At 43.6% G+C, this 25,289-nt stretch overlaps 1 long non-coding RNA gene across 1 annotated transcript; it reads left to right on the forward strand.

Annotated features, from left to right (window-relative positions):
- Positions 1-21,988: 21,988 nt before the first annotated feature.
- On the forward strand, positions 21,989-24,590 carry LOC309349785. The gene is made up of 3 exons (XR_014160188.1): positions 21,989-22,306; positions 22,410-22,839; positions 24,519-24,590. It is a non-coding gene; the product is annotated as an uncharacterized lncRNA (long non-coding RNA).
- Positions 24,591-25,289: the final 699 nt, after the last annotated feature.

Consider the following 25,289-nt stretch of genomic DNA (forward strand, 5'->3'; position numbering starts at 1 on the left):
TGTTTCATTAATTCGCTGCAGCCTAACTACAATTCCCAAGTCATACAAATCTCCTCTGCCTTGGATAGTTATTGCTATGTAAGAATTGTCATATGAAAAGGCTCTTAGCAGTTTTCACAGCGGGCTGTGTGTGGCAGTATCCATACACAGATTTTGTTGTCCACAGAGCTACTGAAGGTTGGGGCAGGCTCCAACCTACAAAAAAAGAAGGCAGAAAGCCAGTAACATTTGACCTCCTCTGCTTGATACACAAGAAACTTAGGTCTATATGCTGGTCTAAATATGAGTCACGATTGTTTTCCACAGCGTACGCCATTGCCTTCTTTGGAGCCTTGAGGATTGGTGAGGTAGTGTCTGAAGTACCTCTTGGGGCCTCCATTTAAGTTTTATACAATTATCCAGCTCTGAGTTAATAGTTTGTATTCAGTGGTCGAAAACAGACCAAAGTGGAAAGGGTGCTTTAATCAAACTTACTGCTTCTGAACAGCAGGGATCGTGCCCAGTAAAAGACACCAGGCGGTACCTGTATCTTAGGCCTCCGGGCTGCGACCCTTTACTCATATATAAGGATGGTTCCCGGTTGATGAGACATCAGTTCACACGAGTGACTGAACTGTTACTTGACCTCCAGAGCCTTACGGAACAAACAAGAGGAAAATATTTGTTTCTGTTCATTCTGCCACGGATGACATGAAAATGCCTTGGAACAAAGTTACTGTGATGGTGAATGAAGTGGATTATTATTAATCTGTAACAAGGAGATCAAAGGAAGAGGCAAAGTTATTAAACTCCATTGTATAATTCATCAACAAGTTCTCTGTGCTGAACATCTCAAATATGATCATGTTATGAAACCGGTATTAATTTTATTTGCTCTAAAGCCCTGTGCCACTGCCAGCTTGAACAGTTTCTATGAATACAAAGATGTTTTATATCACAACGATGTAAGATGGCTTAGTCAGGGGTCTGCACTGCAGCGTTCCTACACTGTCATAAAGGAAATCAGAGAATTCTTGGAAACAACAGGACAACCGATGCAAGAACTATCTGATCTTATTTGGCTGGCTGATTTGGGGTTTTTAGTTGACATAACAAAGCATCTGAATGTACTGAACACAAGTCCTGAGCTTGTTTGGCTCAACCTATTTGTGTGAGAAGACATTCTCTGCTATGAACTTTAAGAGAACTGTGTGAGGACAACACTAAGTGACCCTCACCTGCGTGACATTTTGTGAATCAAAACCATTGTCTTTGAACCAGACCTAGCCTATGTGATGCAGTCCAGATCTCTGTTTCACCCTTCACATTAGTGCAGGCAGGCAGGTTTGTTTGTTTTCTTCTAATTGAGATGAATACAAAGATCCTTGATCAGGGACCATGCAACACTTCCCACTCCAAATACAACATCTCCATCTAACACCAGAGTAACGGGATCATTAGAATACACAGCTTACTCAGACAGAATTTTCAGAATCATACATAAGCATTGGCACGTACTATGGAATGTGCCTGGTTGTGATGAATTCCCCTTAATTGGCCTTAGGAGGACCAAATCTATTAAGGACATGTTGGTTCACACTGACATGACTCTTACTCGATCTATCAGCAACATTGGCCCCACTGGCCATTACAAGTGTGGCAAAAGTTCATCCTGCCGTTTTCACTACAGATCAAAGAGATTTATGAGAAGTCTAATTTTAGATTTGTCATACAACAATTCAGCACAAGTCAGACTAAAAATGTGGTTTATCTTATCCGATGTCCATGTAATTTATTATATATAAGTTCCACCACACGAGCAGTTGGGATTCGCATTGGGGAACATTGTTCCCGTATACGAAATGCCATTAAGGAGGCACCTTTGGTTGAACATTTCATAGCCCACAAACATTCAGACACAGATTTATTACTTACAGTATTATGGGTAAATCAAAAGAAATTTGGTATTAGGCAAGATTTTGAATGGCGGTCACATCAACAAGAAACCAGTTTCATGTTTCTGTTTAAATCTATTCATCCAGGGGGGCCAAATTCTGAACTTAATTTTAATTGCTTTGTTTAAATATTGCTGTATGCATTATTGTTATATATTTGTCCTGTGTAACTGCTTCTTATGGTTCTACTTTGTATTCATGTACTGTACTTGCTATACTGTGTCTTTAAGCATATCATTAGAAATACCTGTGGCTCACTTGATATATCCTATGCAATTGAGTTGCAAATATCAGCAGCTACACTCCTAGTGAGCACTGAACTGTAGCATGAATCTACTTGTATATTCTTGTGAAAAATATTGGGTATGTACCTTTCTTTATACACTTGGTTTTCTATATTATTATTTTTTATACAAAGTGTGTTCTCCCTAAAAGAGAACATGTGTTGCGGTGGGGTCTGCCAGGCCAACCCTCTGTTGCCAGGCAGGTTAAATGGCGATTGCCTGAAGCAACGATTGGATGACCGGGTTGCTGGGGCAAATTGCATGTTGCAAATTGAGTGGGTGGGACCAAAGGCTTTAAGTATTGGGGCACTCTGCTTTTGCTTTCTCTTAGTGCATCGGATCAACTGGATCAGAGCAAACACGAGAGAAATCCTGTATTTTCCTTTCACCCCACCTTTACTTAATTTTCCTTTTTTCTCTTACCTGACCTCTCCTCCCTGCCCTCCCCACGTTCACCTGGGGGTTGCGCTCTCCAGGCAGCCTTGCTGCTTCACGGCAGGGGTTCAGCCCCCGGCCCCCACGCCACCTCGGGGCTTAGGCCACTGGCGCGGCCTTCTGGTGCTCTGCTGCCTCTGGGTGGCTCCCGCGCGCCCTGGCCTGCGTGGGGAGGCCCAGGGAGACGGTTTGTGCCAGCCCTTGAGGCCGCGGAGCGTTGGCGCTGTTGCAGCCTGCCTGAGCACCCAGGACGCGGCCTTGGCATGGCCTGTTGCATCGGGGCCTTCCTGCAGCCTTTTAATCTATTTGGGCTGGTGGGGGGCGCTTTGCGCGACATCCACTGGCCCTTTTGGGGCTAGGAGGTTATTTGTGGCCTCGGGAGCTGGCGCCATAACCATAGAAGCTGTCCAGCCCTCCATTTTGTTTGTGCAGTTTATTCTTACATGTTGGGAGCGTTGTTTGAATCTGCCTTAGGCAACAGTGGCCACTGGCTGCAATTGCAGCTGTTTTTTGGCTGGCTTAACTTAGAGTGGCGACTAGTGGTATTGCACTCTGAATTAAATTCACATTTATTTAATTCTTGCCAGTTAATTCTAGTAATTTGGCTATGCCACTTTAAGGTATTTAGTTGGTTCTTTCTTTTGGGGCAATTTATTATATTCAACTGTCATTGTTTTATTTTTCCTGTCTACTTATTATAGGGTTTTTTTTAACATTTTAATTAATTTGTTTGTTTCTATTTGTTAATTAATCATTTAATTTATTTATTTACTATCTTGTTATTAGCAGGCATGGCCCCCAAAAAGGTGCCAGAGGTGAAGGTCTCTACTAATTCTGTTAGGGACATTATACCTGGGGCCCATTTGCCCACCAAGTTGCGGTCTAGAATTTTGAACGGCCGCTGTGTAGAGATATTTGACCTGGCCCCACCATCCACAAGTCTGGATGCCCAAGAAAAAGGTGTTTCTGCCCCTAAAAAGCGCACTGTGCTTAAAAAGGTGGATAGGACATTTGAGCGTTGGCTTGACAGCTTCCAGGTCTTTGCTGGGGTTGTCTCAGCTGCTTATCCACGGAGAGCCTTGCATTTGATAGTGTACATGTCCATTGTCCGCTCTGCTTTTACCATGGCTGGCGAAACAGCGGCAATTGACTACGATGAAAATTTTAGGCGTCGCGCTGCCAGAACCCCTATGGCTCGTTGGGACCGTAAGGATGTGGATGTGTGGACCACTTATGTGGTCCTGCATTTTGAGAAGGCAGCTTTGGAACAGCCAAAGCTGAAGGGAAGCCCTTTTCAGCCCGGGCATAAGCTTGCATGTTGGCATTTTAATAAGAGAGCGTGGCAGCGGTAGCCCTGTAAATATCCCCATGTCTGCGAGAAGTGTGGTGTAAGTCACCCAGCTTCCAACTGTCAAGGGGGCCAGCGGCCCTTTTGAGGCGCAAAAGGGGGCTCTCAGCAGTCCCCCAAGGCCGCCCCTCCCACTTCCTCCACTGGAACCGGAAAGTAGCATCTTACTGCCCTTGGCGTATACGCCTGTAAGACTGTCGGCCTTGTTGCCTTGGTTGTCTTACCCCAAATGTGAGGCTGCTGCTTATTTGCAGGAAGGGTTTTCAGTTGGTTTTTGGATTCCTGTAGCCATGGTGCCCGTGGCACGGAATCCTTTCAATCAGAAGTCTGTGCGGGAGATGCCTGATGTCGCCCGCAGGAAAACTGAAAAAGAGGTGGCCTTACGACGTATAGCTGGCCTTTTTGCGGTACCCTGGGTCTTTGCTGGCGAAGTGCGGTATTGAATTGGCATTTCGCTTGCTCCCCATTCATCCTGAAGATTTCTGGCTGTTAGGATTCCAGTTTGAGAAGGTTTTTTTTGATAAGGCTATGCCTATGGGCTGTTCCATAGCTTGTGCAGCATTTGAGTGCGTTAGCACCTTTTTGGAATGGGCCTTGCGTGTTAAAACTGGCCTAGTGATTGTGTCACGTTATCTGGATTTTTTGTTGGCCTCGGCACACGACACCAGCGACTGTGTCGTGTTGCTGAATGCCTTTGCTTCCCTTATGGAGGAGCTGGGGGTGCCTTTGGCGGCAGACAAGACCAAAGGTCCAGCTACGCTATTGACCTACCTGGGTATCCAGTTGGACACCAATGCTCAAACGTCCAGCTTGCCGCGCAACAAGACCTTGCGGAGGGTCATCCAAGAGATCCTTCCTTTGAAGGAGGTTACTTTGAGACAGCTCCAGTCTTTGTTAGGTCACCTAAATTTTGCATGCAGAGTGGTGGCGCCAGGCCGCCCATTCTGTTCCCATTTGGCCAGGCCGGCTTACGGGCTCCTCAGCATCAAGTGCGTCTGTCGGGGCAGGTCAGGCGGACCTGCAGGTTTGGCTGCAGTTCTTGGACGAATTCAATGGTGTGTCTTTGTGGCAGGACGTTTTGAACCTCCACAATGATTTCCAGGTGCATTCCAATGCTGCGGGTTCTCTGGGTTTTAGGTTGTACTGGAAAGGTAGATGTTGCGCCATGTGTTGGCCTTCCGCTTGGCAAAGGGAAGTGATCATGTGAGACCTAACATTTCTCGAGTTTTTTCCCATTGCAGTAGCGGTGCATTTGTGGGTCGCTGAGTTCAGGGACCATCAGGTTTGTTTCTAGTCCGACAACCAGGCGGTGGTGAACGTGCTGGCAAAACAGTCATCCCGTTCCCCTAGGGTATCAGCCCTGCTGCAGGCCTTTGTTTTGCATTGTTTGAGATTTAACATTGTGTTTTCAGCACGTTTCATCCCAGGGATATCTAATGAGATTGCGGATGCTCTATCCCGTTTTCAGATGGAGCAATTCAGGTCCCTGGCTCTAGAGGCTCGGAAACGTCCAGTGTTTTTCCCACAGCATCTCTGGAACCTTGGCAGCAATTAGTATTGCAGGGAGTAGCAGCATCCATTTCTACTTCCACCTTGAGGTCTTATAAAAAAGCTTGGACAGACTTTTTAAATTTTACCCAGTCAGTGGCTGGCAATTTTCAAACCCCCCCTCCACTTCCCAGGTTCTGCAATACCTGGCGCATATGTTTCAGTTGGGCCGGGCTGCTAGGACACTCAGAATTCACTCGGCAGAAATTTCATTTTTCTGCAAGTCCTTTTATAATAAGGACCCTTGCACTAAATTTGTGGTGCACAAGGCACTGGAAGGGTGGGGTAGACTTGGTCCCCCCAGGATGGCAGCCAGGCATCCTGTTGCTTTTGAATTGTTGACTAGAATGTGCACTAAATTGAGGAGCGTTTGCTGGTCAAGATACGAAGCACGCCTTTTTTTCTGCGGCTTTTTTGTTAGCATTTTTTGGTGCTTTTCGGGTGGGGGAGGTTATTGTGGAGTTCAACCAAAATGGTGGCTCTCATGGGTTGCTCCTCCAGGATATGTTTTCCACCTTGGAGTTGAGACTTGTAGTACGCAACTCCAAACTGACCAGCTGGGTCAAGGGGCGGTTGTTCGCCTCCCAGCAACTGGGGAGGCGGGCCCTTGCCTGGTTAAGGATGTAAGGAAGTATTTGGCCTTGAGACCTCCCGGGGATGGCCCTCTACTTATGCATGAAAGTGGTTGCCCTTTGGCGTGACATCAGTTCGCTAAAGTCATGCGTAAAGTCATCTCTGCTTGTGGGATTTCGGCCTCTGGTTTTGCCCCTCATTCTTTTCACATAGGTGCAGCGACAATGGCAGCTCATTGGGGCCTGTTGGCTGCCAGGATCAAGGATTTGGGGAGATGGAAATCGGATGCCTTCAGGGGTTATGTGCGAAACAAATGCTGAGTTTTTATATATTAACGCTTGTTTGTTCTCGACCCTTGTAGATCCTACGCTGGTCCGCATCTGGATAGTGGGGCACAGCATCATTCATTGGGCTGGCAGCAGAGTGAGGCAGTCTGCAAGGGGATCAGGTCTCGGCCTCCCGTAGCGGGATATGATTGCAAGATGGCGGCGCGTAGAGACGCTGCGGCTTAGTGCTCTCCTTTTGTTTTTGTTTTTTATTTTTACTTGTTCTGAGTATGTTTGGCTGGGCAAGAAAGATTTATAGTAGGCAGGAACTTCTGAAGGTCGGGTTACAGTGTGAACAAGCTGTGAGAGCTGATTATTTTCACCCAGATAACGCTCCTGTGGGAGTAGCTAGGCCACCGGGCTCTCCATGGATTACTATGCCGCAAGGGAGGAGGCGAAGGCGGCGTAGAGACAGGAGGCAAAGGCGGGGTTGTCGGGCCGGCGTCCTGGTAAGATTGAAGAGGAGTCCATCTAAACCACCACTCCCTAGCATATTTCTTGCTAATGTGAGATCTCTTGCCAACAAGATGGATGAATTGAGGCTGCTGGCAGCAAAGAACAGTCTTGTAAAAGATTGCTGCGTTTTATTTGTCATTGAGACATGGCTTCAACCGTCCATACCAGACACGGTTATTCAGTTGGAAGGCTGTGTGGTACATCGACATGACCGAGGCATGGACTTCGGAAAAACCAAAGGAGGGGGGCTGTGTGTATATGTGAACAAATGCTGGTCCAATAATTCTAAGACCGTGGGCAGTTACTGTTCACCGGATTTGGAATATGTGGCTGTTAAATGTAGACCAGCCTATCTCCCTAGGGAGTTTACAGCTGTTATGCTAACTGGTGTGTACGTGCCACCAGATGCCAATGCCAACTTGGCTCTGGGATGCCTGCAGAGCCTTATCAGCAGCCAGCAAGACAAGCATCCTGAAGCTGTGCACATCATTGCGGGAGACTTCAATTATGTTGAACTTAAAACAGTGCTCCCAACGCTCTATCAGCATGTGAAATGTCCCACAAGAGGGGACAAGATACTGGATAAAGTTTATTCGAATGTAAATCACGGCTATAGGGCTTTACAGCTGCCACATTTGGGCCAGTCCGACCATATGTCTCTGTTCCTGGTACCAGCATATATCCCACTCAGGAAACGGGCTCCCACAATATCAAGGACTGTTAAAATCTGGCCTGAAGGTGCTATCCATCAGCTGCAGGACTGTTTTGAGAGAACCAATTGGGACATTTTCGATCGCTCAGACCTGGAGGAGCACACGGCGGCAGTTCTGTGCTATATCAATCACTGCACAGACACTGTCACAGTAAATAAATCCATCCGGTTTTACCCCAATCAGAAACCCTGGATGAATAGAGAGGTCCAGTGCCTGTTGCGGGAAAGGAACAGGGCTTTTAGGTCGGGCGAGGTGCAGCTTTACAGTGTGGCAAGAGCAAACTTGAAGAGGGGTATTCGACGGGCAAAGCTGGTCTATAGGCAGAGGATTGAGGATAACTTAAGGAGTAACAACACAAGACAGATGTGGCAGGGGATTCAGCATATTACTAACTACAAACCTAACCTTGGTGCTGTCGACGGTGACCCTTTGCTGGCAGAGGAGCTTAACTTCTTCTTTGCTCGCTTCGAGAAGGAGCCACCTGATACGCCGGTATTACAGCCACCACCCCATAGGGGTCCCTCATTCACTGTAGAGGAGCATGAGGTGAGACAGGTATTGAGGATGGTGAATCCGAGGAAGGCTGCTGGACCTGATGGCATCACGGGAAAGGTGTTGAAGGGCTGTGCGGATCAGCTGGCGAGGGTCTTTACTAAGATCTTCAACAAGTCCTTACACCAGTCTATTGTCCCACCCTGCCTGAAGTCGTCAATTATTGTTCCTCTGCCTAAAAAATCCACAATCAGTAGTCTGAACGACTACAGACCAGTTGCACTGACTCCAATCATCATGAAGTGTTTTGAGAAACTGGTGCGCCGTCACATTATTTCCTGTCTTCCATCAACTTTTGACAACTACCAGTTTGCATACAGGGCAAATAGATCCACGGAAGACGCTATCACTACCACTCTCCATGCTGCTCTGTCCCATCTGGAGCAGCCGGGGAGTTATGTGAGGCTGCTGTTTGTGGATTTTAGCTCTGCTTTTAACACTATCCTTCCCCATAGACTGGTGTCCAAGCTAGAGGCGATTGGATTCTCCAACTCCACCTGTCTCTGGGTTTTGGACTTTTTGTCAGAACGTTCTCAGAGGGTTAGAGTAGGATCACATATGTCCACAGCCCTTAGCCTTAACACCGGCTCACCACAGGGTTGTGTGCTGAGTCCCCTGCTCTATACTCTCTATACGTATGATTGTACAGCTATTTATTCCAGCAACAAAATCATCAAGTTTGCTGATGACACTATGGTGGTGGGGCTCATTTCAGGAGGGGATGAGTCCGCCTATCGGGACGAGGTGGAGCGGCTTTGTGCTTGGTGTGGAGAGAACAATCTGGCTCTTAATACGGCTAAGACCAAGGAATTGGTGGTGGATTACAGGAAAAAAAAGGCGGACATTCAGCCCTTGTATATCAACGGGGAACGGGTGGAGAGGGTGGCGGAATTCAGGTTTTTGGGAGTGACTATCGATCAGGGCATGACTTGGAGCGCAAATACCACTGCTCTGGTGAAGAAGGCCCAGCAGAGAATTTATTTCCTCAGACTTTTAAAGAAGAACAATCTGAGTGAGAGACTGCTGGTGTCCTTCTACCGAGGTTTCATAGAGAGCGTTCTTACATACTGTATTTGTGCCTGGTTCTCCAGTTGTACAGCTAGGAAGAGGAAGGTGCTCCAGAAGGTCATAATCACAGCCCAAAGGATTATTGGTCATCCCCTCCCATCTTTGGAAGAACTGTACGGTTCCCGTTGTCTTAGGAAAGCAAACAATATCCTGCAGGATGTATCTCACCCGGGATACAGTCTGTTTGTACTACTGCCTTCTGGCAGGAGATACAGAAACATCAAGTCAAGGACAAACAGACTGAAAAATAGTTTCTACCCAAGAGCTGTGGCCTTCTTAAATGCTGTAACTCGATAGTGTGACCTGGGAGTTTGATGAGTGTGGGTGTGGGTGTGGGTGGAATGTGGTTTGTTTGGTTGTTGTTGTTGTTTTGTTTTTGTTGTTTTTAAGGGATGGCATCCAATTTCGTTGCACTTGTGCAATGTTGCACTTGTGTAATGACAATAAAGAATCTATCTATCTATCTATCTATCTATCTATCTATATCCGTAGCTGGATATCGAGACACAGAATGTTATGCTGCTCGTTAGATGGTGGGTGCTCTCGGATCCCCTCCCAATGGCAATAGCGGTGCAGCTGGGGGAAAATGATGTGGCAACTTCGAATTGCCTTACTCTGCGCACCACAATTCAAAGGGACTATCTAATGCTAAATGTATGTCGGCAATGGAGAAGACACAACCCCAAGTAGCAACTACCAGTCCTTCCCTCCAAGTAGAACAATCCTCTGTGCTCTTAATAGATTTACATGACCGTCCATCAAATAACATCCCTGAAGAAAGTAGCACACAACAGGAAAAATCCCCTTCTACACATTCATCGATGCCTGACCTGGAACCTTCTTATAGCATTGACCAATCAAGAGAAGAGGCGCCTTTGTCAACCTTCCCAAATAGCTCTCTCACCCAGCCTTATCCCTCTTTCCGGAGAATTATGGATTCAACAGCAAGACCAGTGACAGAACTGATTGAAGACCCAACAGGCCACATAAATCATGTAGCCCAAAAGACCAGTAGCTGGCTACAGAGAGTCCAAATTTCCGACGAGATAGCTGCTCCACCCCGGGTGGCCCACCAAACTCTTTTGGAAAAGGGGTCCGCCCCTGTTCAAGGTCCTACTTCTAGTAGTTTGAGTGGCCAAGCTCAACAGTCAGATGACCTTGTAAATCCCACTCAGCCTTTTCAAGGGGTTTTACATCAGAGGAAGATAACTCATTTTTTAATTGGCTCCTCTCTTCCCATATTAAAGTTGAGCCAATTTCCCGAATGACAGTCAATTGGAGGAACGGGGAAACCCCAGCCTTCAATATTAAGCTGGAACATTGCTGGATGGAAAAGTAAAAAATTAGATCCAGAATTCCAAAATATATTAATTCCTTTCTTATCGTACTATTACAAGAAACTTGGGTGGAGGAGGAAATTGAGTTAAATGGCTTTGAGTTTATATGTCTGCCTGCTAGCCCGTCAACGAATGGTGGCCGCCCTAAAGGTGGCCTTACAATTGGCATCTCCCTTAAACTTCGGGCTAAACTTTCACTAGTGCATGCATTCCCGCCTTATGCTATTACCGGACTGATCTCTGGAGGAAACTTCTCTTTATTGGTTACAAATGTCTATTTCCCTCCGGGAGGGTTAACAGCTAATCTTACTTCTAGATGGGAATCCCTAGAGGATTATTTACTTTCCTGTTATCTTAAATATCCCAATGTCCCCTTCATTACTGGAGGCGATTTTAACGCTCGGATAGCCTCAAATTAGGAGGCTCTTAAAAAGTCTAAGTGGTGGATTGACCCTGGCGCTCAAACTTACGATTTAGCATACACCCCCACTAGAATATCAAAGGATGTAAAAGTCAATAAGGCAGGAGTGATGCTTTATCAGATGACTCTACGCCTTAATTTAATTATATTAAATGGCAGGTGTCCTCCAGACATACCTGGGGAGTTCACCCACCTGGGGTTAAAATCAAACAGTGTTCTTGACTACGTTTTGGTTTCCTGGGATTTATTTTTGAAAGTCACCTCTTTTAAAATTGATAATGCCCAATTTAGTGACCATCTTCCCCTGACAACCAAGTTATGTGTTGACTGGCAGTTGCTCGACCGCTCCCACCCAATCCCGGTGACTGTGGAGTTGTCCACTAAAATAAAGGGGACTAGATGGTCCCCTGCCCTTGCTCATAGATATATGGATTTTATCAGAGAAAAGTTTCCTGGTGACCAGCCGGATGTAGGAATAGTCCCGCGTGATCCCATTACCTGTATGAATTTTTTTTCTTGCCTGATAGAAGTTTTAACTCACTTTTTTACTTCTCCAACCCATGGAGTTAAAAACGATTATCTTAAATTTGGCGCCCCTTGGTTCAACTCTGCTTGCAAGCTAGCCAGACTCCATCTACACACAATATATAATGACTATAAACTTTCTGGCGCTCCGGCCTTACCTCCATCTTATTCCCTGGCTAAAAAAGCATACAAACAGGCCCAGAAATCGGCCAAACGGGAATGGCATTTAAATCGTTGACAGACTATAATTTCTGCCTCAAAATCTCATAACTCCCAGAAATTTTGGTCCTTAATAAAGGGAAGAAACACGAAATATCCCTTAACGGTGATCCCGGCCCCTACATGGGAGCAGTTCCTGAGAAAATATTTCTCAGTGGCAGAAGCTCCGGCCACTCATTGGAGACCTTCTAATCCCCTTCCCGTCTGGCCCAATACTGACCCTGCTGAAATCCTAGAATTGATAGCCGAGCTGAAAACTGGTAAGGCCCCTGGGCCAGATTTGGTCCCTGTTGAGGCTATAAAGCTTCATTCTGCATGGTGGGCAGGGATTTTAGCTAAAATGTTCGACGCAATAAATGCCACGGGCTTAATTCCAGGAACGTGGAAGGAGGCCATTATAATTCCTATCTACAAAAAAGGCCCTCCCGGTGACCCAGGGAATTATCGGAATATCAGTCTGCTATCGTCCATTGGGAAAATATATGCCCGTTTTTTGCTGGCAAGGTTGATGAAGTGGTCAGTTGAGGCTGACCTGATTGGACATAAGCAAGCTGGATTTAGATTAAACCAATCCACAACAGATCAGGCAATTATTCTTTATCACTTAGCCCGGAAATACTCGACACCCAGACGGGGCCAACTTTGCGCAGCTTTCATAGATTTGAAAGCTGTGTTTGATAGTATCCCGAGGAAATTACTATGGGATAAACTTGCCAGTTGGGGAATAGATAGAAGGCTCCTGTGGCTTATTTCCCAACTTCACGCCGGGTCCGTGGCCAGGGTGAGATTATCCCCTGCTGGAGACCTGACTAACCCAGTGCCAGTAAATAAGGGTGTACGCCAGGGTTGTATTTTAGCACCGCTTCTTTTTAACTTATTTATCAGTGATATGAGGAACCCATTAGCCGTCTCACATAAATTTATCCACACCCCTCGTATAGCAGATTACCGTTGTCCTTTACTTCTCTACGCAGATGATGCTGTACTACTCTCTTACTCCAGAGTGGGTTTAAGGAGGGCACTAAAGATCTTTGCGACATATTGCCATTCTAATCATCTGTCTATCAACCACACCAAGTCCAAAGTACTGATATTTTCAAGGAGTAGAAAACTTTATTCATGGAAACTGGAGGGCATGAAAATCGAACAAGTACACACATTTAAATATTTAGGAATTTATTTTCAATATAACTTAGGGTGGAAAGCGCATGTTGAATATCTTCAAAACAAGACAAAAGCCCTATCACACTCCCTCCTTCGTTTTTTCTACTCTGAGGGGGCCTTATTCATCCCTGTGGCCCTGAAAGTGTATAGCATCAAAGTGATGGCCACAATGGCCTATGCTGCACCTTTATGGGCTGCCTTTGCAAACCTCTCACCATTAGAGTCACTTCAAAGCCAATTCTTACGCCGACTTTTAAAATTACCAACATGCGTAAGTAATGCGGCTATTCGCTTAGAAATGAAGATCCCGTCAGTGGAGTTAGTTATATGGAGGAGAGTTTTGATTTATTAGATATCCCTATGGCATAAACTCCCGAACCACTATCTCATTCAATGCATGTGGCGAGATGACTTCACAAATTTGTGGTCAGGAAAAATCCATGCCAAATTGCTGTCTTATGAGATCTCGCCCACTGAATTGCTTAAACTGGATTTAAATGTGGCAAAAAGGTGTATAAATCGAAGGCTGGATGATGCGGAGCTATACCAAAATTTCGTAGCTGCTGGTGGAGTCTGCTCGCCGTTAAATTTCGGCATAACCCCTATCTACCGCACTCTGTCCTACTTAACATCGCTTATGGCCGCGTCTCACCGATATGCCTTCATTAGAGCTAGGTTTAATGTCTTTCCAACAAATGTGCTGAGCCATAGATTCACTAAGGGCCAAGTCCCTTCAATGTGTGCTTGTGAAATGAAAACATCTGAATCTCTACATCATGTTATGTTTATCTGCCCTCTGTACAGTTCAGCCCGTGCTAGCATACTAAACTCCATAATCCAGCCCATGGCTGACAAACCAGTAGACCTACAGCTTGCCTGGGTTCTTCAAGATGTGGATCCTTATATTACTCTACAGGTTGCTAAATTCCTAACAGCCGTTCTCTCGTACAAGAGACGGAATGGAATGTTAGCTGATTATTGATAGTTGTAAGAATTTTCTATAACGACATCAGATATTGATTTTAGTGTAGTGCAAAAATTTTTTAATTTTAATCTTAAACTTTTCTTATGAATTGGCTAATATTTGTCGTTGTGAGTTGTGAACTGTGTTATACTACTTGTGGCTTGTACGAGTCCACTGTTTTATTTGATTTGTTTTGTTGTGTTGTGTTTTATGATGGGCGTAAAGCTGAATAAACATTTGATTGATTCAAAGGGACTTGGAGGAATTGGCAGCCTTATTACTTTATAAGTGAGAATAATTTGGTCTCAACTGCTGCAGAGGCACACTTGGCATGGCATTTCCCACCCGGAGACCGCTGAGAGGGCCAGGAAGCGCATTAACTCTACAGCAAGTGGGAAGGTGGTGGAACTGGGTGGTTTGGTGATTTCGCACCCTGACATTAATTTCAAGGCTGAGGCAGATGGAGTGCACCTCTCCGAGCTGGGGAATGAGGTTTGGCTGGATGTGGTGGCTACAAAATTGAGAAATTGGTTGGGATTGTGAGTGGTTTGGTGGCGAGCATAAAGGGCTTGTGTGGCAGTTAGGCATTGGTTATAAAAACTGGTGGAGGAGGGCTAAGGATAGGCTGGGCCTGCCCCTCCAATGGTGGTGTGGAAGCGAATTCCGTTAAAGGAATCCAGGGGCTTGCCACGATTTCGTCCAATCCCTGAAATGGGACCAGGGCCGGCAAGCCCTGGGGAGCAGGTTGGGTAAGCGGTGAGGACCTGGGACCCAGCTCAACTGCTCCCCAATATTGTTTTCCCTTCACTAGCTTCCGAGGGAGTTTGGAAAGTCAGTTCTGTCCTAGGCGGGGGGACAGATAGTCTTAACCAATGCCTAAGCAACCACTCACAGATTATGTATTTTAATAAAGTTGTGGCCAAAATTATGCCAAAAACCTTAAGCAAAAATTATGTGTGAGTTGCGAATTATTTTGAGGGGTGGCTTGGGGACCTCGACACGCAATAGATTTATTTCTACCTTTGGAATGAGATCATGATTCTATTATATATCCTTTAACAGTTATGCCTACGTGTTGTGTCTATATTCCCGTGATTGGTTCTTGTTGCAATACAGGGGTTTGTTTTTGGAGCACTAAACACAGCTGCACACTGTGTGCATGCTCAGTGTGAGATGGTGCTGGTTCTGGGATCCATCTTGGGAAAGCTGGCTGGGAGAGATGCCTTGGGACTTCTTGGCTCATTGCTGTGGGGGACAAGCCCCTCTTGAAATGATCATGCTGTAAGAAGTGGACTCCCTCCATGCAGACTGAAATGTGTACATAGGTGAGTAAACCATATTTCTTAAAGCTACAACAGCCTCTTCTGTGTTTCAATTCTCCAAAGGAGCGCAGACTCTACCCAAGTCCTTGGGACACCCCCCCCCCCGGAGTCTTGCAGAGAGTGGGGGTGGTACTTGACCTTTGAAACAGTATTTAGGCACATCCTCTATAGAACAAATATATTCTCCTGGCTGTAAGCTGTTATTTTAATACTGTATTTTTTAATTGTTGTAGCTAGCCCTTATGGTGAAGGATGGGCAATTAAATCTGAGCAGTAACATGAAGAACAGATTCTCACAGGACCCAATTAAACATTAGTAATTAGTATTACTAAATGCTAAAAGAAAGGGGGGGAGCAGACATCACCTTGCCGACAAAGGTCCATATAGTTAAAGCTATGGTTTTCCCAGTAGTGATGTATGGAAGTGAGAGCTGGACCATAAAGAAGGCTGATCACCAAAGAATTGATGCTTTTGAATTAAGGTGCTGGAGGAGACTCTTGAGAGTCCCATGGTCTGCAAGAAGATCAAACCGATCCATTCTTAATTCTGACGGAAATCAGCCCTGAGTGCTCACTGGAAGGACAGATCGTGAAGCTGAGGCTCCAATACTTTGGCTACCTCTTGAGAAGACTCGACTCCCTGGAAAAGACCCTGATGTTGGGAAAGATGGAGGGCACAAGGAAAAGGGGACGACAGAGGACGAGATGGTCGGACAGTGTTCTCAAAGCTACCAGCATGAGTTTGACCAAACTGCGGGAGGCGGTGGAAGACAGAAGTGCCTGGCATGCTGTGGTCCATGGGGCCACAAAGAGTTGGACACGACTAAACAACAAATTAGTAGTATGTACTTCTGTGAGGTAAGATGAGGGAAAGAGATGTTAAGTTTTCCCTATCTAGATTGGACCAGAAATGGGAATTTTACATTGCATTTAAACTGAAGGCCATGTAATACCTGCAGATGTCTATTGCTGTCTCGGGTGAAGTAAACAAGCGAAAAGCGCTGCTCCCCTCCTTGCATTTAATCTATCCACAACTTTTTCTGGGTTGAATCACAGACACTAAAGTCAAGACACTTCAACTTACTGTGGGTCACCATGGTTACAATCCAGCAAGTTATTTCTTTTTGTACCCAGAATAGTTAGTGGGTTGTGGGTGGGTTTTTAAAAAAATCCTCTTCAGTTGAGATACTCTCAAGCCTCACTTGTGAGACATAAAATAATAATAATAATAATCTGGCACGACTGTAAGAAATGAAAATCACATGGAAGAAAAGATGAGTGCAAATGTAGGTGTTATGTTGAGAAATGAGTTCAAACTGTGGGAGTCACTGAGCACAGAAAATCTCTCTTTCGGGAATTTGAGAGAACATTTTGTGACCTGTATATCCATCTGTGCAGAAAGCCTGCCTGCTTTCCCAGGGAATTTCCCTTAAAAAAGAAAAGAAAAAAGCCTTTGAGTAGTTTCCTTCTGTTTGCAATCTGGAGCTGGCTTATTTCAGAACTACTGTTCAAATGCATAAAGAAAAATGCCAGCGTTTGTGTTGGACCTCATCCCAATAGCATGGGTGCAAATCTAGGCGTGCCATACATCAGAAAAATTCCTGACATGTCCTGGTTTTCGGTTGTAAAAATGGCATCGGTGGGTTTCTAAAAAGCAAGAAAAGCTCAAAGGGTGTCAGGAATTTTATAGGCAACCCTATAAATCTAAATTAACAATTCACTGTAGCCAAGAAGGCAATTGCTTTCATCCATAGTTGCCAAAGCTTATTTTCAAATTATCCTATTATAATTTAGCACCCTAAACCATGGTTGTTGCGGGCGGGGGGGAATTATAATGCATGTACCTACAAACGTTACATATATGTAGAAAAAAGTTACATATATGTAGAAAAATGTTACATATATGTAGAAAAAATGTTACATATATGTAGAAAAATCCGTGTTAGTAATTCTACAAGACAATTTTTTAAGTATGTAGACTGCAGGAATTTCAACTTTCTCCAAATTTGTCTTTGGTCACTGTTAATCCTGCCCCTTTCAATGACAACTCTCCATTTATAAGATATCCTCCCCAAAGAGGCCAGCCTATACCCTTTTTGTTTTTCCAGAAGGCTTAACTGATATGCTACCTGTAGCTTGTGGTAGTGAGAGGGCAGGAACAAAGAATGGCGACCCAACACTGAAGCCTCTGCCCCTGAAGGTGGTCACCTATGTGCACCTTCCCCTGCCCAGCAGCACCCACCACCACTGGAATTGGGGGGAACACAACCACACCCTGCTAACCAGCTACCCAGAAGCATTGATGCACCACTGTGCACCCCATATACAGCGGAGATTGGGCCACATAATAGTACAACTAAGGCCCAGCACTATACACGTTCCCAGTCAGTGGATGTTAAATCCTCCCAGTTACAGACACCGATTTTGTTATGTACTGAAGTTCTCACCCTGGGCCAACAGGGGGATACTATAGATAGTTTTCACTCAGGTCCACATATGCAAATAAGGGATTGAAAGTGACATTCAGTGACTGGATAGTTACAGAAAATGGTTACTGTTGCGCTCTAGTGGAGCTCTATATCAGTGTTTCCCAACCTTGGGCCTCCAGCTGTTTTTGAACTACAATTCCCATCATCCCTGACCACTGGTCTTGCTAGCTAGAGATGATGGGAGTTGTAGGCCAAAAACATTTGGAGGCCCAAGGTTGGGAAACACTGCTCTATATAAGCAGGCTGGCTGAACCCTTCAGTTCAGTTCTGTTCTGGCCTGTGAATAAACAAGAGCGGTTTGAAGAATTGCTGTGTCGTCTGATATGTTCACCCACAACGTAACAGATTTGAACATTTTACCATCTCTTCTGGAAACCTGAATATTTATCTACCTGAAGTGTACCAACCGATGTTTAGTAACTGAAGTTTAAGAAGAAGAGTACCTATTAGCTATAAGTTGAATTCTATCTGAAAGAACTCGTTTCCCAACCCACTTTTTGTCATAAACTTCCTTTGTTTAATAAAGCTTTTCCTGTTTGATCAACTCCTGCCTCTCTCACTTCCGGATAGCTGTGTAATGGCGAACAGAGGGCAAGCCTGATCACTCCAACGGACTTGAGCTCTGCAGAGGGAAGGGGTGTGGAGGCGAGGCTCACCCCCCAAAAAGCCTCGGGGGGGGGGTGCTCTGAGGTGTCTAGAGGTCCTGCAACCCACAGAAATGGCTTTCTGGCTGCTGCACCTGCCTCTGTACCAAAGGTGCAGAGTGGGGGTGGTGGCTGTGAGTGAGCCAGCGCGCTAGGCTCCAACGCAACTCTGCAGAGCAAAGCTTCAAATTCCTGCCAACAGTGGACTATCTTTCCAAAAAGCTTTCAATGCAGACTCAGAAGGTAAAGAATTTGAATTTAAATTTAAATTCAAATTTATTAATTAGGCTCTAGACGGGAGGTTAAATAGGAAGTTCACCCCCATTTCTGGATAATTTACCCTACATGGGAAAACTTTACAAGTGAAAAGCTTTTGTTCTACTTTTGGATTCAAAGCATTGTTAATGAAAAGTTTGGAACAAAAGCAGACTGAATCCGTTCTTTAATAAATCTTATTAAGACATGAACTTGAGAAGTGATCTTGAGATTTTGGATTAATTAACCCTGAACTTGGACTGTCTTCACGAGCTTGGAACTTGGAATCCAAACCCACTGGGGATTTTTTTCCTCATTTCTCTTTTTATTATTATTTGGAACATGAACTTGAGATCCAGTATTAAAAGCTTACAAACTTGGGAGATGTGAGTTGGAGATCTTGGATTAATACATTGATATTGAACCTAAACTTAAGAGTGTCTTCAGGAGTTTGGAACTTGGAACCTATTAGGACTATTTTTCTCATTTTTATTTCTTCATTTCTACTCTTGGAACTTTAGAGGTGATGCGAGACTCTGTATTTATTACTATATCCTGGATTTACAAGTAAGGCTGGTATCTGATTAACCTAACCGCAGCAAGCTCAGAGTGAATAAAAAGCAATATTTACAATAGTATTTGGATACTTATGATTGGAATTTAAGAGCAATAAAGTGGATCTTAACTGTGGCAAATAAAACTGGACTAAAACCAGGGACAGACTTGACACTGAAGTAGATCTGTTCCATTTGTCATTATTGGAGACGTTAACTGCTATTTTAAAACCTGGTACATTTAAATGGAGATCTGAGTTGTTTTGCAGATTCCTGTGGAACCGAAGGAGATGGTGACCCATCTCCTCTGTTAATTTGAATCCTACTGGGAAAAATAGGTGGTTTCTTCTTTCAATTTTTGATTTTATACACTTTCCACTGTCTTTAAATTTATAAGTTAGAGTTTAAGTTTGTAAACATATCTATTTGTATTAATACAAATGTCTGATGGGAAGAGGTGGGGGGGGGGACAGATAGTAGAAGATATAAAGGCTCTCTGTAATTCATGCAAACCAACCTCGGTGGCCTTGAAGTGCAGTGATAAGGTTTAAAATAGCTCTCCTTCCTTTGAGACAGACCTTTTGAGAACTGAGACTGACTGAGGATTTTGGAAAACTAGAAGACAAAGGGGGAAACATCTAGACCGTTTCTTAAATTTGGTGTGAGATTTGTTAACTATTTAAAGAGGCTAGGAAACTTTTAATAGCAATAAGAAAGGATAAAAACATAAGGGGAATTAACCTAGGAACTCGATACTATAAAATTAAAGCCTTTGCAGATGATGTAATCGTAACCACTGAAAACCCAGTGGAAAGTATCCAAAAAACGCTTGCACAACTGGAAGAATTTGGGAACGTCTCTGGGTTCAAACTGAATAAAGGAAAATCCAAATTATTAATGAAAAATTTACATGTCGGAACAAGAGGAACTGGAAAAGACAACAGGTTTAAAGGTAGCCAATAAGGTAAATTATTTGGGGGTTTGGATCACCAATAAGAATATAAACTTATATAAGGACAATTATGATAAGTGGAAGGAAATAAAAAAAGAATTAGAGACTTGGGGGAAATTGAATTTGTTCCTGTGGGGAAGAATATCCACAGTTAAAATGATGGTATTGCCAAAGATGATTTTTATGTTCCAAACAATACCTATAATTAGAGGCATAAAGTGTTTTAAGGAATGGCAGAAAGACCTTGCCAAGTTTATTTGGCAAGGGAAAAAACCACGCATAAAATTTAAGCTACTAACAGAGTTGAAGGAAAAAGGAGGCTTCGCGGTCCCTGACCTTAAACTGTACTTTGAGGCAGCGAGCTGCACATGGATTAAGGACTGGATATTAATTAAAAACACAGAAGTCCTAGATCTGGAGGAATGGGATATTGTGTACGAGTAGCATGGCTACATAGGCTATGACAAGGTTAAATCCCACAAAGAATTTTTATATTGTGAGAAGGGCATTATATGAGGTATGGGAGAGGAGTAAAAAATCAGTAGTAACCAAAACACCATGGTGGCTGTCACCAATGGAATCTATGTCGGTTCACAGGATAAATATGAACAGCGATTGGTTAACATATAAGGATTTAGTAGAGGAAACAAGTAGTGATCCGAAAATAAAGGACCTAAGCGAATTGAAACAGAAGGGAATAACGTGGGTGGAGTACTATCAACTAAAAGCCGCCCTTGAAAAGGATAAAAGAACCAAAGGATGTGGCAAAAAAATATCCTATCTGGAGGATATTTTATATAATAATCAAAAGACACTTTCCAAAATGTACAAACAACTTTTGAATTGGCAAAGAAAGGAGGAAGATATCAAATAAATTACAGTAAAATGGGAGAGGGACCTGCAACATACGACCAAACCCATTATTTGGAATGAATTATGGACTAAAAATATAAAATTCACGGCTTGCTTCCTTATAAGGGAAAATCTTATGAAAATGTGCTATAGATGGTACCTGACCCCTGTAAAACTTGCAAAAATAAATAAATCAAACAATAACAAGTGCTGGCGATGTAAGGAACAGATAGGAACATACTACCATATGTGGTGGTCCTGTCTAGAGATACAAAGATTTTAGAATATAGACTACATGGAACTGGCCGAGATGACTGGCAGAGTCCGAGACCTGGGAGAGGAGACGGTAGAAGAAGACTGGAAGAAATTCAAGACCTACCTACAGAAACATTGTAAATTGTATGAATGTTAAGAAGGATGCTAGATTATAAATAACTTGGCACCATTAAGCTAGATTAAGTGAAATATGAAGATAAGTTAATTTAAGAAAAGACAAATTTTGGATAATTATTAGGATAAATTTAAATTTTTTAGGTTTGAATAAACGTTATCTAAAATTAGAGATATAACATTGGAAAAATAGAGAATAAGAATGGAAATAAGGGGATAAATTGCTGGTTATATTTATAAATTAGGAATGCAGGAGCGGGAGATGTGAGGGAGTCCAAAGAAGTTAAGAGAATATGTTATGATATGTGTTATTTGGTTTTTCTATTTGTATGGTAATCAAAGATTTTAGAATATGATTTATGAAGAGATAAAGAGATTGATAACTACATTTAGCAAGAAACCAGAAGAATTTTTACTAGGAATGGTTTCAGATAATATTCCCAAAAACAAAACTAGGCTATTTATGTATGCAACGTCAGCAGCAAGGGTTATAGTGGCAAAACACTGGAAAGATAAAAATACACCCACTAAATAGCTGACAGATGCAATAAGAGATAAACCTAAAAAATCGGTGAAAGAAGAATGGGAACGTCTAAATAATTACTTAGGGGACAAGGGCTTAACAAGAAAGACCTGGCTATGTTTAAAATGATACCGCATAGAGCACGGGTGTCAAACACAAGGCCCGCGGGCCGAATCCGGCCCACCAGACCTCGTCATGTGGCCCGTGTAGCCGCCGCCGGCCGCCAGCCTTCACCTTTTATTCTCGCTTTTTTTTTACACAAGAAAGCCGCCTCTTCAGCGCATGCGTGACAGCCTACAAGCCAGAGAACGTTTGCCCTCTAGCGGCGCCGGCCGTTCTACACAGGAAATCTGCACTTTACATGCATTCAGGAAACCTCCACTTGTTTTTATATTGAGCGCATGCCATCCTGTGATGTGACGGATCAATTGGCTGCCTGAACCCTTCTCTCCTGTACTGTAAGTACATATGATGTATGGGGGGGGGGTCTGCTTATTATTCTGCTTAAAAGTCTGAGCGGTAAACTCTGGATATACTGACCACTTCTGTGTCACTTTACAGTGGTATAGGGACCATAAACTACAATCAAATAACCCAAAAATGTCCTAGAAAAGAAAAGTTGATGCAGAGGGAAGACAATTTCAGGAGAAATGGGAAAGTGAATACATGCTTGTGATTAATGGAGACAAGCCGGTATGTCTTATTTGCTATGAGGCAGTGGCAGTGATGAAGGAATACAATTTATCCCAGCACTTTTGAGACCAAACATGGAGCCAAATTTGCTAACCTTAGCCACCAGGAAAAGCAACAAAAGGTCCAAGCATTAAAAGGTAGCCTGCATTCTCAACGGAATATTTTTGCAAAAATGACAGAAAAAAATGATGCAGCAGTGAAAGCCAGCTATCTTGTGGCTGAAGAAAGTGTGTGAGCTTCGAAGTGCTTTTCAGAAGGTGCATTTGTAAAGCAGTGTATGCTGAAGGTATGTGAACGGGTGTGCCCTGAGCAGAGACAGGCTTTTAACAATGTCAGCTTGTCAAGAAACACCATCACAGACCGAGTCAGGGACCTAGCCTGTAATCTTAAAACAAAGTTGGCTGAAGAGGCATGCAGTTATCTGGCATTTTCATTAGCTGTTGATGAAAGCACTGACAATACTGATACAGCTCATCTAGCTATTTTTGTAAGAGGTGTGAAGGAAGACTTGTCTGTCGTTGAGGAGCTCTTGGATGTGGTCGCCATGTATGGGACAACAACTGGGAGGGACATCTTCAATGCAGTGGAGGAATCTGTAAATAAAATGAAATTACCTTGGGAAAAGTTGGTGGGACTTACTACTTATGGCGCTCCAGCAATGTGCGGAGACAGAAATGGCTTGGTTGGACTGTTAAAAGAGAAAATGAAAAAAAGTAATTGCCACACGCCGCTGATAACTTATCACTGCATTATCCATCAAGAAGCTCTGTGTGGCAAGGTTCTGCAACTGGATAACATAATGTCCACAGTCACGAAAACAGTGAATTTTCTGCATGCACGGGGTCTGAATCATCGTCGGTTCCAACAATTTTTGAAGGAGGTGGGCATGGAACATACAGATGTGCCATACCATACAGAAGTAAGGTGGCTGAGTAGGAGACCTTTCTCAAGATTTTTTGAGCTTTTGGAAGAAATTACTCTTTTTATGCAAAGCAAAGGGAAGCCCTTGTCAGAACTTTCAGATCCAAACTAGCTGTGCAATTTTGCCATGTTGTGTGACATAACAGAGCATCTCGCCCAACTGAATCTGAGGTTGTAGGGCCGCAAACAAGTCATAATCTCAATGTATGAAGCAATAACAGCTTTCCAGGAGAAATTGCGCCTATGGAAGTCACAGCTTGAAAAAGACAAGTCTTGCCCACTTTCCTATCTGCCAGAGCATCTCAACCTCATTCCCAGGTACTTTTTCATGTGCTCGATTGGGTACCAAAGTGAATCGGCTGATTGATGAATTCAATCGACGCTTTTCTGACTTTAAAGAACAAACTTAACCTTTACCAGCTTTGCCAATCCCTTCAACATCGATGCTGAAAGTGCACCACATCACCTTCAAATGGAATTAATAGAACTTCAGTGCAACAGCAGCCTGAAAGCGAAGTTCCAGGATGCGACAGTCGACGACTTTTAGCGTCTCCTCCCCCCTGCTTTGATGCCACAGCTCTGACTTCAAGTTGCATGTGTTCTGTCCGTGTTTGGGAGCACCTATCTATGTGAACAGATGTTTTCAGTCATGAATCTGAACAAGACCAAGCTCAGATCATGCATCACTGATGATAACCTCCATGCTGTTTTGCGGATTGCTACAGCACAAGACCTAACGCCAGACATCGATGGACTGACCTCAGGAAAACGATATCAGCCATCTAGTCAGAAAAGTTAAAAAAAAGTTAATGCCTTGTGTTTGCCATATGTGTAATAAACAGTGTTTGGCAATATTTGTATGTTAAAAAAAAAATACTGTCTTGTTACCAAAAATCATTTTTTAATAAATTGTACAATAATTGTATATTTGAATATCTACTTGCCATTATTCTATGTTTCTGCTTTCAGAGCTAGTTATTACTTACATTATTACAAAAAACAGTAATAATTGAATGCAGTGACAATAATTTATTATAATAAAGAGTGGACACATAGTCCTACAGATACAACCGGCCCTTTGAGGGTGACCAAACTGCTGATGCGGCCCCCGATGAATTTGAGTTTGACACCCCTACTGTAGGAGATACTGCAGCCTGTTATTTTTCCCCATTGGAAATTCGTTTTGATCTGCTTTTTCATGTTAAATTTATAATTAGAAAAGTTGTGTGCCTGTTTGTTTGCACCTTTTCTGTGTTGCATTGTGGACCAACTCGCAGTGAACCCCCACTCCGGAGCAAGGCCTGAGCCAAAGTAACAAACTAGAAAAGACAAAGTTCTGGGATTATAAAAATTGGCCACAACAGTATTGATTCCAGGTGTATGTTAGATTTCATTTAGGCATTGTAGGGAAAACAATGAAGCCTAATTTGCTTAATAAAATATCTGGCCTCTAGTGGGTGGGGCTTTTATGCTGTACTCGGGAATCGGCCCCTCCCTTCAGGTTGTCAGTTTTGAAACGGAAGTTATCAGTCATGGACCCTCCAGATGTTTTTGGCCTACAACTCCCATGATCCCTAGCTAGCAGGACCAGTGGTCAGGGATAATGGGAATTGTAGTCTCAAATCATCTGGAGGGCCGACGTTGAGGAAGCCTGAGCTAGGTCATGTGGTCTCCCATTCCTATTATTTCTTTATTGCAAACATGTAGATACATCCATTATACATAAATAAAATGGAAAAATAATTTAAAAAATAGATAGCTATCTATTTTTTGTTCATTTTCAAATTAACTTCTACATATGGAGTACAAGCCTTATGTTTGTTTTGT

The sequence above is a fragment of the Podarcis erhardii genome, assembly GCF_964252035.2.
Source record: "Podarcis erhardii genome assembly, chromosome: 9".
NCBI classification, from domain to species: domain Eukaryota; kingdom Metazoa; phylum Chordata; class Lepidosauria; order Squamata; family Lacertidae; genus Podarcis; species Podarcis erhardii.